At 44.5% G+C, this 14,595-nt stretch overlaps 1 protein-coding gene across 1 annotated transcript in view; it reads left to right on the forward strand.

Moving 5' to 3' along the window:
- The window catches only part of DENND1A (DENN domain containing 1A), a 548,251-nt gene that overhangs the window by 398,643 nt on the left and 135,013 nt on the right, over positions 1 to 14,595 (forward strand).

Consider the following 14,595-nt stretch of genomic DNA (forward strand, 5'->3'; position numbering starts at 1 on the left):
TGTCATGAATCCATGTTTGGTCAGGGCCACAGGAAACCTGCTATTCATCTGGTTGTTGAATTCACCAAAAGAGGTTTTGTGTGTGTGTGTGTGTATTGGAGGGCTGGGGGAGTGGCCTCCCCTCGAGCTACCTCTTAGCACAGGGAAGCCGAGCTGCCCTGTGTGAAGCACTCTCTGCTCCTGTGAATGTTAGGGCCCCTCCCCTCCCTGGTCAGTAGCACCCTCTGTGGGTCACAGTGCTCAGCACTGCACACACACCTGCTCTCACTGAGGAGTCCAGTAAGCCTGTGAGGTAGCAGTGATCATCTCCACTTGACAAATGGGGAAACCAAGGCTCACAGAAGCAATGACTTGCTGACCAGTGGAGGGGCCAGGTAGGTCGGCCCAGTGCCCATGCTTTCCCACTGTGCCTCAACGCCCTTTTCCTGCACGGGGACCTCTACTCCACACTTGAGGAAGCAAGGCATCCAGGGAGCTCACTTCTTAGAGGTTCCCAGAGTGGTCTTGATGTATTGACTACAAAGTATACTGAGGACTGGGGAAAAATGTCTTCTGCCTCCATGGCCCTTCAACCTTTCTGAGCCTCTGTTGCCTCATCCGTGAGGTGATTAGTTATAGTGTGGACATGAAGACACCAGGTCATCCCTAAAACCAAAGAAGCTACCAGCTCTCCCAGCTTCAGTGAGAAGCTTTCATTGGATATCCGCCTCCTCGTAGGCTCTTGGCCAAGGAGAATGGAGAAAGTGGCCCAGGGACCTGGGTCGCTGCATAGGAGAGGACATTGGAGGGGACCTTGCTGACAGCCCTTTTCTCTAGGGAGCACGGAGCTCCATTCATCCTGAACAGGCGGAGATGGCAGCCACACCCAGCCTAGTCACAGTGGCTGTGAGGGACCAGCCCAGGTCGCACTGCCTGTAGGTCAGGATGTTTGTTTTTGTTTTAACCCATAGCATTTTATTAGATTAAATGACAGAAGATGAGTAGATATCAGGCAGTGCATTTCATGTGCAGACTCTAACAGTGAATCTTGACCATGCTTCCTCATAAGCCACAGTTATACCTTGCTAAGTACTTTTTCACTATTATGACTCATTGCGTGTGTAAGTGAAGCACAGAGTGATAGCAAACACCTTGTTTTCCCTTCACCCAGGGCGCATGCTCTGTGAAGTGGCTGGGGCAGGCTGCTCAGGGAGCAGCAGCCTAATGCCACCTTGTTCCTTGTCTTCCATCCAACACTTGGGCCTGACTCGCTAGGCTGCCTCAGCTTCAGGCAATGTCATGGTCACATAATAGAAGGGATGCACTCTCTTTGCTTCCTAAGAAATACTTCCCTTAGGTCCTAAAAAGCCCTTCAGCTTAAAGCACGTTTCTCACATCCTGCTTGTCTCCAAGACAGGTGGCTCTGATTCTTTGTCCTGACCTTGGGCCCATCCAAACCAGTCAGGTTCAGTGCTGTTTTGAGAGCTGGTATAATTCAAGGAAAATTCTGTCTTCTTCCCATCTTTAAAGTGAGAATGGGACAACTGGCCCAGTCCTTTCCTTAGGCTGCTGGGAACTGATAGACATGAAGTATTTCCACTCTTACAGTGACATCATTGTTGTCATGTATACGTCTAGAATCCAGAGGCTGCTGAGTCTGGTACATATTGCTGGGTGTATGATCCGGGCAAAAGTTGCTCCTCCAGAGAAGTTTATGGTTGTACTTGCACTTGGCTCTCAAAGGCATCGGATTTAAGGATGGAAGTCCTGGAGTTTAAAGCCTGGCTCTGTACTTGGGCACTTAATCTCTCTGAACTTCAGCTTCTTCACTGTGAAATGAGAATAAGCATATCTATCATTCTGCATTTCCAGATGGTTATAAGGAGCTAGTGAGCCATAGAACCTCTCATAGGAAAGCTGAAACTTGGAAAAAGAAAGACAGCAGCATCCCTTCCTGTGGTGGGCATGGGGTTATCTGAGTGAGCAAAGGCTTGGAGGCAGGACCCTTCATGGCCCCTTTGTCTGGAGTCATGGGTTTGGGTGGGGAGATGGGGCTGCAGGAAAGGTTGGAGCCGGATTTGACAGAGCCTTGGATGGTAGGCTAGGAGTGTGGGCAGAGATGAGGTGTGACTGAAGTCATGTTTGACCAGTAATCCAGTGCTGGACTGAAAAGGAAACTGGAAGCAGGGGCTGGGGGATGGCTGGGGGACTCAGAAGAAAGCCCTCCAGTGGTTACACCAGGAAAAGGTACCACGAAGAAGAAATGACTAGATGAGTCTAGAAATAGAAAAAATACGGGAGATGAGGGGCAAGAAATGTCAAAATATCTCCCAAGATTTGGATCAGGAAGAGAATGATGATGCCCATAGTAGAAAAAGGGAAAGCTTGAAGTAAAGGTGTCCCCAGTAGCAGATTTATAATGATAAAAACATGGAATGGACTAAGTGTCCATAATGATAAACAACTGGTTAAGTAAATTAAAGTATATCCATATGATAGAATATTATATAGCCATTAAAAGTAGCATTTTGAGGATAGGCTGATGAGTTTGGTTGTAAACATGGTACATTTCATTGAATTTTAACTGTCATTCCATCATAAGATGTACCACTATTGCATGTATCATTAAGAAAGGGTGCTGCCAATTATAATTGAAGGATGCCGTCAATTGTAAGACATCCAGATTTCAGAGATGTTAAAATGTGAAGAAATTTGTGTCTTAGAATCAGTGAAATAAGGCAGACTTGTCGTGCTTTGGTCTGATTTATCTGTACTAGAATGGCTTTTTTCTGTAAGGCCAAGAGGGAAGCCAGAGGGCCTGAAAGTTTCTGACCAAGCCTTACCATGTTATCTAGATGGTTTTTAAACCATAGATTTAATTATAGCCAATTTTCCTCATCTAAAAAATGGAATAACAACACTTCCAATGCCAGATTGTTTGTGAGATTAATTAAAATAATGACTGCACAGTGCATGTGAGCTCAAGAAGGGGTCAGGGGTTTTAGAGTCAGGCCACATGGTGGGGGTGGTGCATGGGGAACGGTGATTGGGTGAGCCTGCTTGGGTGACAGGCAGCACAGTGCTGAGGGGATAGGGGCCACATTGTCTTTAGTTGTTTCTCTGATTATTTAAAAAAAAACAAAAAACCAAAAAAACCCTGCTCTTGGTTTTAAAAAAAAAAAAAAGGTTTAAAGTAACAGGACTAGGGACTTCCCTGGTGGCGCAGTGGATAAGAATCCACCTGCAGTACAGGGGACACGGGTTCAAGCCCTGGTCCGGGAAGATCCCACATGCCACAGAGCAGTAACAACTATTGAGCCTGCACTGTAGAGCCCGCAAGCCACAACTACTGAGCCCGCGTGCCACAACTACTGAAGCCCACGCGCCTAGAGCCTGCGCTCCACGACAAGAGAAGCCACCACAATGAGAAGCCCGTGCACCGCAACGAAGAGTAGCCCCCGCTCGCCACAACTAGAGAAAGCCTGCACGCAGCAATGAAGACCCAACACAGCCAAAAATTAAATTAAATTAAATCTTTTAAAAAATAAAATAAAGCAACAGGCCTAGAAATGAGAAAATACCCATAATCCTACCATCTGGAGTTGAGATAACATGTTAACATGTTTCTACCAAGGTTCTAGGGTTTGGGGGGGGATTTTATTTTGTTTTGTTTTGTCTGTTTGTTTTTGAGCCTGTTTTCCTCATCTTTTTTAAAAAATTTTTATTGGTGTATAGTTGATTTATAATGTTGTGTTAGTTTCAGGTGTACAGCAAAGTGACTCAGTTATACATATACATATATCCACTCTTTTTAGATTCTTTTCCCATATAGGCCATTACAGAGTATTGTGTAGAATTCCCTGTGCTATACAGTAGGTCCTTATTAGTTATCTTTTCTATATACAAGGGGGAGGGGGGATAAGTTGGAAGATTGGGGTTGTTTTTGTTTCATTTCGGTTTGGGGTTTTGATTTTTTACTTTTAGTTAGTTGAGATATTCCTGGCAAAGCAATCCAGTTCCCTGTTATTTAGTTTTGTCTTTTAGTATATCGTAAGCATTTTTTCATATCATATAAAAACTCCTCTTTTTTTTTTTTTTTTTTTTTTGCGGTACGCGGGCCTCTCACTGTTGTGGCCTCTCCCGTTGCGGAGCACAGGCTCCGGATGCGCAGGCTCAGCGGCCATGGCTCACGGGCCCAGCCGCTCCACGGCATGTGGGATCTTCCCAGACCGGGGCACGAACCCGCGTCCCCTGCATCGGCAGGCGGACTCTCAACCACTGTACCACCAGGGAAGCCCTGAAAACTCTTCTTAAACATTGGCTGCACATCTCCCATCAGGTGACCCCAGTGGGTCTCAACTCTGGCTGTGGATCAGAATCACCTGTGGGGCTCTTAAAAAGGCAGATGTCTGGGCCCTACTCACAGAGATTTTTATCAGGTTCTTGCCATCTGAAACCAGTGCCGAGGCCCACCACATTATCCCAGCACTGGTCCTTTTGATTGTCAGTAACCTTTCACCATCTTAAACCACACTGTGGTGAACATCTTTATATAAACCTTCATTCCATGGTCTGAATTATTTCCCTTGGCGGCATCCCCAACGTGGTTTTACTGGGTCAAAGGGCCCGAGTACACTTAAGGCCTTCGATTCATAAAGTAAAGGAGAAAGCTGGTGGCCAGAAGTGGTTGGTAGCCTTGAGGGGAGACTCTGGGACAGGTCAAGTGGAGAACAGTCCGTGGCTGAGGACGAAGACTGCCTGCAGGGGCGGGCTGGGAGGAGCGTGTGGGCACAGAGGGTGCCAACGGGGCGCACCGCACAATGCAGCCTGGGGGCTTTTCCCACCTGGGCCAGCGGCTGCCATCATGGGACTTGAGTCACTGAAAAGTCACAGGGTTTGGGTTTTTTAAAACATGAAACATCACAGACTCGACGGTGCTCCTTTCTGCTCGGCTCCCGCGGGACCCCTCAGGAGGAGCCAACCCCAGCCCAAGAAGCAGAGATGGGCCACAGCTCCTCCGCGGCCCAGAGCTTGCTTGAGATTTTCAACTCCTTGGCCTTTTTTTTCTCTCCTACTGGAAAAAATTTAAAACGCAGCTGGCTGGGGAGTCTCAAGCTTTATTTTCTTTCCCCTGCCTGGAAGAGAAGAGGAAGGTGGCCCCCTTGCTGAGGCCCGGCCATGTGCCAGGTGCCAGGCTGCTCTTCTCCGTCCGTGCCTTCTGCCATGTGCCTGTCCCAGAGCCAGAGGACCTTTGTGGGCTCCCCGGTAGGGTCTCTCTTCAGGGCCAAGTGACCTATTCCTCCCGAGGATCAGAAAGTGAGACGCCAGGGTGTCCAACCACAGCCGAGTCTCCTACCTGCTCGGCGGCCTCCAACAGGCTTCACCCCTGAGTTGCTTTGCATCCGTAGTCTCAGTAATTCCCCGTGACTGCCCCTTGCTGTCCGCGTTACAGATTTGGGAGAGGGGCTGAGGTTGCCTTGACTTCCTGGCAAGTAGCAGAGGCCAGGAATCGGACTCAGGTCGGCCTGACTCAAAAACCCAGGTTTCTTCCACCCCACCCTCTCGCCTGCCTTTGTTCTGGTTTCCTGGTGTTCCACGTTAACAACTCTTTCTCTGCATTTCCAGCGCTGGGCATGGGTCATAGCATAGCAGAGGCATCAATGCTTGTATTTTGGAACAGTGGTTGGAAGGATGGGTGAAAGAAATGGAAGAACAGAGAAGTGTGTGGGGCCGGGTTTGGCCCTTGACCCCTGTTCAGTACATACACATTGCTCCTGCCCTGTCTTTAGGCTTTGGAGATTGGTCCTGCCTGGCAGAGGGGAGAGTGTAGGCAAATCAGAAGGGCATGTGACCCATTTTTCAATCACTCAGAGAATATCAGGTGCAAAGCCCAAGGTATTTAACAATATCGGCCAAGCCAACTTGTTCTTCTCCACTTAAATGACAGAACCACAAGCAGCCAGGCAGCTCCATTTGGAAAAACCCCCTTTATCCGTGTCAAGCGACAGCCCAGGCTCCAGCTCATTTATTTAGGCCTTTCTTGCTCTCTGACACGCCTCCTAGCAGTTGCCAGGCAACTCTGGGAGTAGCAGTGTGTGTTAGGGATTAACTAGTTAGGGCTGGGGTCCTTTTTGGCAGGAAGGGGATAAAAGACAAATGCTTTTAATTGCTAGGCCAAGCATCCTTTCTCTGCTGGGTAGAAGATTGCAACTTTGGGAGGATGTGTATAGCAGTGTGGGTCTTGAATTTGCCTCGAGTCCCCTTTCTCCCTCCTAGGGAGAACGAATGAATTTTAAAAAGAATCTTACTTTACCTCACTCCTTTGTTTAAAATTATATCATCTTGAAATCTGAATAAGACTAAACCACCACCCTCTCTTTGGAAGACACAGTGCCCTCAGTTTTAAAGAACTTTCAAAAATAGAATTGTGTGCTTTAATTGCATCCTTTTTTCTGTCCATAGTTTCTTATTTCATAGCTCATGGCTAGGTGGAATCATCTTAAGGCAGTGCCTGTGAAGGTACTTTTCCCATGTTTGGCCCATTGCAGGTCCCTGGTGAATATTAGATCAAAGAGCAAAACTGATGGGAATTGGTGCTTTAAGATGCATCCTCTTCTGTGCCGGTAGCTGTGGAAAGGCCAGTATAGATGGAGCACTGTGAGAGTTGTTTATTCAACAAGCTCGTGTGGCTCTCTCTGGGCCAGTGTGCTGGCTGGGCTTCCCCAGGATGCATGGAGCCCAGCCCTGCCCATAGGGAGCGATGGCCGAGGTGGGGACAGTAAACTGGCAGTCAACATCAGTACCGCGAAGGAGGCTTGTGAAGGCAGCAGCCAGCTCCTCCAGTGCTGCTTGCTTAGTCCTTCCCAAGAGGCCCGGCTTCCAGATTCAGCTGTGGGTACACTGGCCTCATCCACCATACAGCCCCAGATTTGTCACATGATTCTGCTGAGTCATATTTATCCACCCAAAACCCTTGAAGAGAGAGAAGTTAAGATAAAAGCAGATTGATAGCCTGGCTTGCAAGCATGAATGGACAGGGTTATGTTGGGGCAGGTCAGAAAAATACTGTATATATCTCTCTCCTGGTTGAGTAACACCATTGATCTCATGGTTTAAAAAAAAAAAAAAAACCCAAACTGTATTTATATGTTTTTAGTGTAACAGAAGTAGAAAACTATGTACAAACTAGAAAAAATAACACTGTAGTTCCACTGAACTAACGCAACTACCTCAACTACAGTTTGTGTATTCTTATTATTTTTCATTATGTCAAGCTTTTACAAAGTTGCTTTCAAATCTAAGTTAAAAGTTTTTTTCTCCTCCATTTAACATTATTACATCCTAGGCTTTTTTACACGGCTGCAGAATAGTCTATCAAGTACAGCTACCTTAATTTCTGTAAACACTCTCTCACGTCAGACCTTTAGATTGTTCCCAGTTTTTTGAGATTATCATTAATATTTCCACCAGACATCTTTGTGACTAAAGCTTTGATATGCCTTATTTCGATGTCTTCTGAGTAGAAGAAATACAAGTCTGCACGCAAGAGCCTGACTTTGGGTGCTAACTTGTCACAACATGGTTAGGAAGCAGATTTCTGTTGACTCAGCCTAGGAGCAGCTCAAAATGGAAAGAATTAAGAATGCTTCGTGGTGTGCGCTCCCTGCCCTCCACAGAGGCAAGCAGAGTATACCCAGAACACATATAAAGGATATTACTGATTTGTCTGTGCCTCTATCTTGTGCTAAAAAAGAAAAAGCTTGAGGAACCTTAAAGCAATATGTACAGTAAAACAAGATGAGATAAGGAAGTGACCAAGGGAAAGGAGAAATTAGATGAAGCCTGGAAGGGGTGATACGCACACCCCTGGGCTGGCTCTGAGATTCTCCACACAGCTTGGCAATGGTCGAACTGGGAGTCAAATCCATGTCTGTCTCTCCAGAGCCCTTGCTTTTCTTCTTTTTTTAAACTGTGGTAAAACATAAATAACACAAAATTTGCCATTTTAACCATTGTTAAGTTACAATTCAGTGACATTAATTACATTCACAATGTTTTACAACCATCAATCACTATGTATTTTCAAAATTTTTCATCACCGCAAACAGAAACTCTGAATCGTTAAGCAGTAACTCTCAATTCCCCCATTCCACCAGCCCTTGGTAACCTCTAATCTACTTTCTGTCTCTCTGAATTTGCCTATTCTAGATATTTCATATAAAGGAAATCATATCATATTTGTCCTGCGTCTGGCTTATTTCAGCTAGCATAATGTTTTCAAGGTTCATCCACATTGTGGCATCTGTCAGAACTTCATCCCCTTTTACAGCTGAATAATATTCCACCATAAGTATGTATATACCACACTTTGTGTATGCATTCTTCCGTTAATGGACACTGGATTGTTTTCACCTTTTGGCTATTCAGAATAATGCCACTATGAATATTCCTGTACAAGTATCTGAATCCCTGGTTTCCATTCTTTGGGGTATATACTTAGGAGTGGAATTGCTGGGTAATATAGTAATTTTACGTTTACCTTTTTGAGGAACCACCAAACTGTTTCCACACAGAGCCCACGCTGTTTTTAAGTGGACAGTGGTATGTTTGTGAAGCATGGATAGGTACCCATGAATGTTCTGTAGGAAGAGTTGGTGAAAGATTTTCTTATTTCCCAGTTTGTTTTAGGCAAGTAGGTAGGGTATTATAGCCAAAACCCACAGGCCTCAGCTAAATAGATGCATTGACACAGGAGTATATGGTGGACTAGAGAAGGGGCTGGTGAATTACTGGTTACGATTTTTTCTCATTTCAGTGTTCATCCCAAGTCAAGATCATGTCCTGGGAGTGAAGCAGGGTTAAGGGGATGGGCTCCCAACACCAGGGCTCCGGGGACCAGCACTGTAGCTCTCTGCCTCTGAGTGGCTAAGAAGGCTCCTGAGTGTGATGGAAAGAGTGTGGTCTTTGGAGTCACCTGAGTTTTAATCCTGGCTCAGTCATCTGCCCGAAGATGACCTGAGTCTCAATTTTCTCATCTGTAAAATGGAAATAATGCCTACCTTGTAGGACTATTGAGAAAAATAGCAATAATGTAGCTTTTTGCTGATAGCAGATTTCAACTAAATGAGGATGACCTTTCCTGGGTGACAATAAGGTAAAGGAGGAAGGGGAGGAGATGAGACTGCCACATTCTAGAACAGTGGTGGTGGCCATAGTTGTTCAGCAGGTGTCAGGCTACCTGGAACCAGTGGAGACACGAGATTCTGGCCCGTTTATTCCTGTCTTTTGAAGTAACTATGAAAGTTCAGCTTTTATCTCAAATAATGCATAAAGGATTTATAAGAAATCCCATTTAATTATTTCCTTCAGCATTTATTTTATATTTATTCATTCATGTTACTACTCACCAGCACTTACAGGCAAATGGGAGGGGTGGTACCAAGGTTTTAAAAGTCAGAAATGCATTAATTTCTAAAATGCATAAGAGAAAATATAATTGAGAATCTTTTTTCCTAGTTCATCAAAACCTTTTTTGCCTATTGGGAGATGATCCTTGTTCGATATTGACACGAAATCTCCACTGTCTACTTCCCAGGGACACTGATGTGGCTTGGGAACACAGTTTGGGAGTCCTGGCACCTTGAGCCCCACAGTGAATGCTCACTGAACTAAGAGCTGTTGTTCTAGAAGTAGACTGCCCAAGTAAGAAGTCGGTCCTTAGGTGAGAGAAGATGAGAACTGGCAGGAAATCTGCTTCAACACAATGATCAAGCTTAACTGTATGATTTCAAAGAGCATCACTGAATATGATCAAAATGAAATCCCCATATGTTCTAAAATACTTGAAAAATAAAACACAGCTAGTGTATCTTAGACTATCCAGGAGGAATTCCAGGCTTTAACTTGATCTCATTTAATAATCCTGGCTCCTTTCTTACTTTGTTCCTATAGGATGGGACCATGTTTGGTACTCCTTGGTGTCCTTTACATAGTCTAATATTTAGTAAGTGCTCATTAAATGTTTGTTGAATAAATGGATGAACAGATGAATGAATAATACCCTTTTTCCCCATACTATGCATCAGAAAGACTGGTGGTCATATTTCAGTGTTGCACAATATAGATGCTTAGTTTTAAAAAATCATCCATCCACAGCTTCATCTTAGAGCATGAGAAGAAGAATCTGACACAAACGCCACACCGTGAACATGTAAATGTAAAACAAGGGCACAACCAGCATCTGCATGGTAGCTAACCCCAGGCAGTTAGGATCTGGAGAGGATCATCCTCTGTGAAATCACCACGTGCAGTAAATATTCAGTTCTCGTTAGGAAAATACACGAGGCGAGTATATTAATGGAGTAAGCTGAATCCATCCTGGCAGTTTTATTTTTGTTAACATAGTTTTTATATTTATTTATTTGGTTGGTTGATTGTGCCAGATCTTAGTTGCGGCAGGCGGGCTCCTTAGTTGCGGCATGCGAACTCTTAGTTGTGGCATGCACGTGGGATCTAGTTCCCTGACCAGGGATCGAACCCAGGCCCCCTTCATCGGGAGCGCGGAGTCTTAACCACTGCGCCAGATACAGTTTTAAATACTGTATCTCTGCGGAAGCAGTGGCAAAGAAATATGGTTATTGTTACCAGTGTTTTAAGTCAAATGATCTCGCTTTAGGGTCTCTTACTTTTTCAGTGAGACTCTGAAAAAGAAACCTTTCTGATCCATTTTCAAGCAGTTACAACATTTGACAATTTAGAGCCTGAAGCAGTGTTATATGACTTCACGTACATAGCTAGACTGTGAGCTTCTTGAGAACAAGATTTTGTCTTATTCCTTCTTATACGCCCAGCACACACTAGACGTTCAGTAATGTAAGGAGGAGTGATAGTGGGTTTTTTCTGTGGAGGACATTATGGTATTTATGGTGATTAGGGGATAAAATTGTAGATTTCCTTCCCCCACCACGCAACCCCTCAGACATGCATCCACACTGATCTTCTATGAGGTGTGGGGTATAGTCTCAGAAATAGACAGTCACACTCAGCCTTATGCTACCCTTTCACAAAGGAATGGAAGCCACAGTGGAGTGTCGTGATTACTCATGTATCCCTGGCACGGAGCCTGGTACATAGAAGGTGCTTGATAACTCTCTGTGGAGTGAATGAAATTAGAATAGTCCCTAGTTACAGTGTCCTTAGTAGTTTGGGAGCTGAAATACAGTTTTGTTAAATAAATCATTGAGACTTGAAATACTAAGAAAAAGAAAACAATATGAAGCATCTGTTCTATGCTACATTCTTTATATATATGTTCCCTTATTTGATTTTTACAGTCTTCATATGGAGGAAGTGGTGTGGTCCCATTTTACTGATGAGAAACCAAGGCTAGGAAAGGTTATGTCACTTTTTTAAGAAGTGGCAGAGCCAAGATTGGGCTGTCTCCCATCTGTCTGATTCTAGCAACCATGCTCTTTCCTCTGACCGCTCACCCCAGTGGTGATTACCATATAGTCTGTGTTATGTACAATTTGAGGTCATTTCAGAAGAATACTGAGCTGGTCTCTTAGGAGTCAATGTCTCTAATCTGTGCAAATGTTTCTTGAAAATACAGGTAAACTAAAACCATTTATAAACAATTTTACAAAGGGGAAATTTCAAAATTTTAGATATATTCTTAAAAACATCGCTTTAATAGATAATTTTAGTTGCCTAATATTTTGTTGTTTAAATATTTGATATTTACGGCGATAATTGGATGAAAAAGTGACACTTTTAGGTACAGCCCTTCCTCCTCTTTTCCTTGGCTGACACCTAGTGGCGAGCTTTCTGGTAGCAGTGTTAATCCAGGTGCTAAATATTCCTGATGGGTGGTAGTTTTTCAATTGATATTAGGATTTTTAAGAAAATCAATTATTTTCATCATAATAAAGGCTACATTAATATAAGGTTAATTTTTTATGGATCATCATAACAATGGAACTTTTATCTGATTTAACATGAATTTTAAGTCAATTATAAGCAAACCTTAGCAGGAAATGGTTACAAGTATTTAAAATCCTGGTGTACTTGTTCCCCCCACAAACCTGACCTGGAGACCACCTGTCCAGGGCACTGGCTAGCGCACACTGACAAGTAAGACTCGGTCCTGTTCTTAAGGGCCGTGAGGGGCAGAGATAGAAGGTAAGCAGAGAGTTGCGCTAAGTGTGGTAACTTCTATAGCGGAACGTTGTACAAGGTGGTAAACATCCAAAGGCACGACCAGTCTCTTCCGCCTGGATGCTGAAGGCAAGCTTCCCAGGGAAGGATGCACCTGGGATGGTGCCTTGCAGGAGGAGTAGCAGTTCCCCAGGAGCAGGGGCAGAAAGTAGCCCTTGCAAAGGCAAGGGGCATTGAAACTACATGGCATGGTCGTCCATGAAAGACCTTGAAGGCCACAAAGGGGTTTAGCATTAATACCATAAACCAGCATTTCTAGAAGAGTGGTCCTTGAAATATTAGATCCACAAGATATTGATATGTTTTCTGATCACGTAAAATTTGTGATCGTCACATATTGCATACTATAACTTTTTTTAAAGATATTTACAATGTACATTACTACAGCCCTGCTGTAAAGAAATCAGGTTAACTTTGCTTAACCCAGCATTTTTCAAAACCCTTTTCCCCACAGACTACCTATTAACATTCCATGCATCTACTACTTCTCACCACAGTTTGGGAAACACTGCTGTAGCTAAAGATTGATGATGAATTTTTCTTGCTATTAGGCCATGGAATTAGGATACCAAATGCATTCATTTCACCCCAGTCTCATTGCTATGAGCCTCAGGGAAAAAATGCATGTTCCTTTTCCAAAGCATTTCTTGTCTAGTCAGACAGAGGACTGTGGCCAACAGGTGGTCTTGCGACATAGAGCCTAGCCATCACTCAGCTTTCTCAGCGCAGGGCCACAGGCCACCAGTCCCTGTCCCCTCAGTCCAGCTGCTTGATCCGTGTATCAGTCAGGATCTAACCAGGACAACAGGAACCCCTTCATATGTTTACAGGAGGGAAAACAAGGAAATGGTTATCCAGCTGACAAGGGAGCAGAGAGGTAATCCAGAGATTAGCAACAGCAGAGGTGGTGGCCTGTGTTCAGGGCCAGGGTCACCTGATGAAAGCTGGGACCTGTGGGTCTGTATTGTGGGTGCTTGGGTCAGAGAGGAGGTGAACCACTGCTGGACAGCCCACCCCAGCAGGGTAGAGAGGAGAAACACTCAGCCTCTCCCTCTTCTCCTCCTCTTCATCTCCCACCAGCACCTCACACGTGCCAAACCAGTCAGGAAGCCAGCTGACTCGGGAGCCCAGGGATCTCAGCCTGCTCTCTGTACAGAATAGAGAGAAGTGGAGAGTGGGTCTGAGATCAGACGGGCTCAGAACCAGCACTCCCAGATCCTGGATATTAAGGCTATTTAGTGACACCCCCCACCCCCGGCAAATAATAAACAACATGGTGAAGTTAAAAAAAAAACCTGGTTTCTAGTTAGACCTGGTGCCAACCTGGACTCTGCCTCTTCCCAGCCGTGTGACTCTAGGCAAGTGACTATACTTTCAAGAAGGTTAGTTCCTGAATTGTAAAATAGGAAGGAGAATCTCTACGTAAATGATACCTTCACAGGGCATCTTTGACATATGTCTGGCTGGTTCCTATTTTACAATGAAACAAGAACAAGGTATTTTAAACTTTTGGGGTTTAGCCTGGAACTAACAGGAGTATTAGAAATCCACACATGTTGATTGACTACTCCAGACTTCAGTGAATTGGCTGGTGTTTTGTTAGCTAGCAACTATTATCTAGTAGATGTCTATTTTCTTAATATATTCACTTCCTAGGGGCTTTGGAGTGGGGGGCAGCTTCTAAAGTGTGCAGTGGAATATTCCAGTGTTGGCCAGGTACCCCGCATATGTTGTAGTTAGTTATCAGTTCAGTACAGGCTAAAGAAAGTTGCGATTCCAGGAAAGCCACCACTTAAAGAGATGTGAAACCTCTGGAAGCCCTTCCCTGCTGAACCACAGGTTTTTAATTTGTTTTATGGGGATAAAAATGCCACCCTCCTCAAATTACTTTCAGAATTAAATGAGATGGTGGATGTAAAGCACTTGTTCTCTATTAATTCCCCCCACCATCCACAACAGACTACGGAGGCAGCTTCCCTTTTATCCAGTGAATGCCCAGTTCACCAGCAGTCACATTCCATGGAAGTGTGGCAGGAATTTTGGAAAGCCTTTAACCGGAGATTATTTATGTTTGGTTTGCTGGTCCCTGTTAGTGATGTGACCTGGCAGATCTCCACTCACCCTGCTCTCCTCAGTCACAGCTCATTGGCATTATGCATGAGCCATTTGCTTGAGACTTTTCTCTGCCCATATTCCTACTGTGATGCACTTTTACTCTCATCTTCACAGCATTAAAAATGGTCTGTGGGTTTGAGGGTGTCCTGAGCAAGTCAGTTGCCAGCTTAAAAGGTCATTATCTATTCCTTTGAAGGGAACTTTTCTCCTGAGTTGATTAGTTTTATCCTCCGTTTTGGAATGTTAGGCAAAAGAAATACGGGAGGGAATACCCGCTATCTACTG

Source organism: Leucopleurus acutus (genome assembly GCF_964270905.1).
Source record: "Leucopleurus acutus genome assembly, chromosome: 7".
NCBI classification, from domain to species: domain Eukaryota; kingdom Metazoa; phylum Chordata; class Mammalia; order Artiodactyla; family Delphinidae; genus Leucopleurus; species Leucopleurus acutus.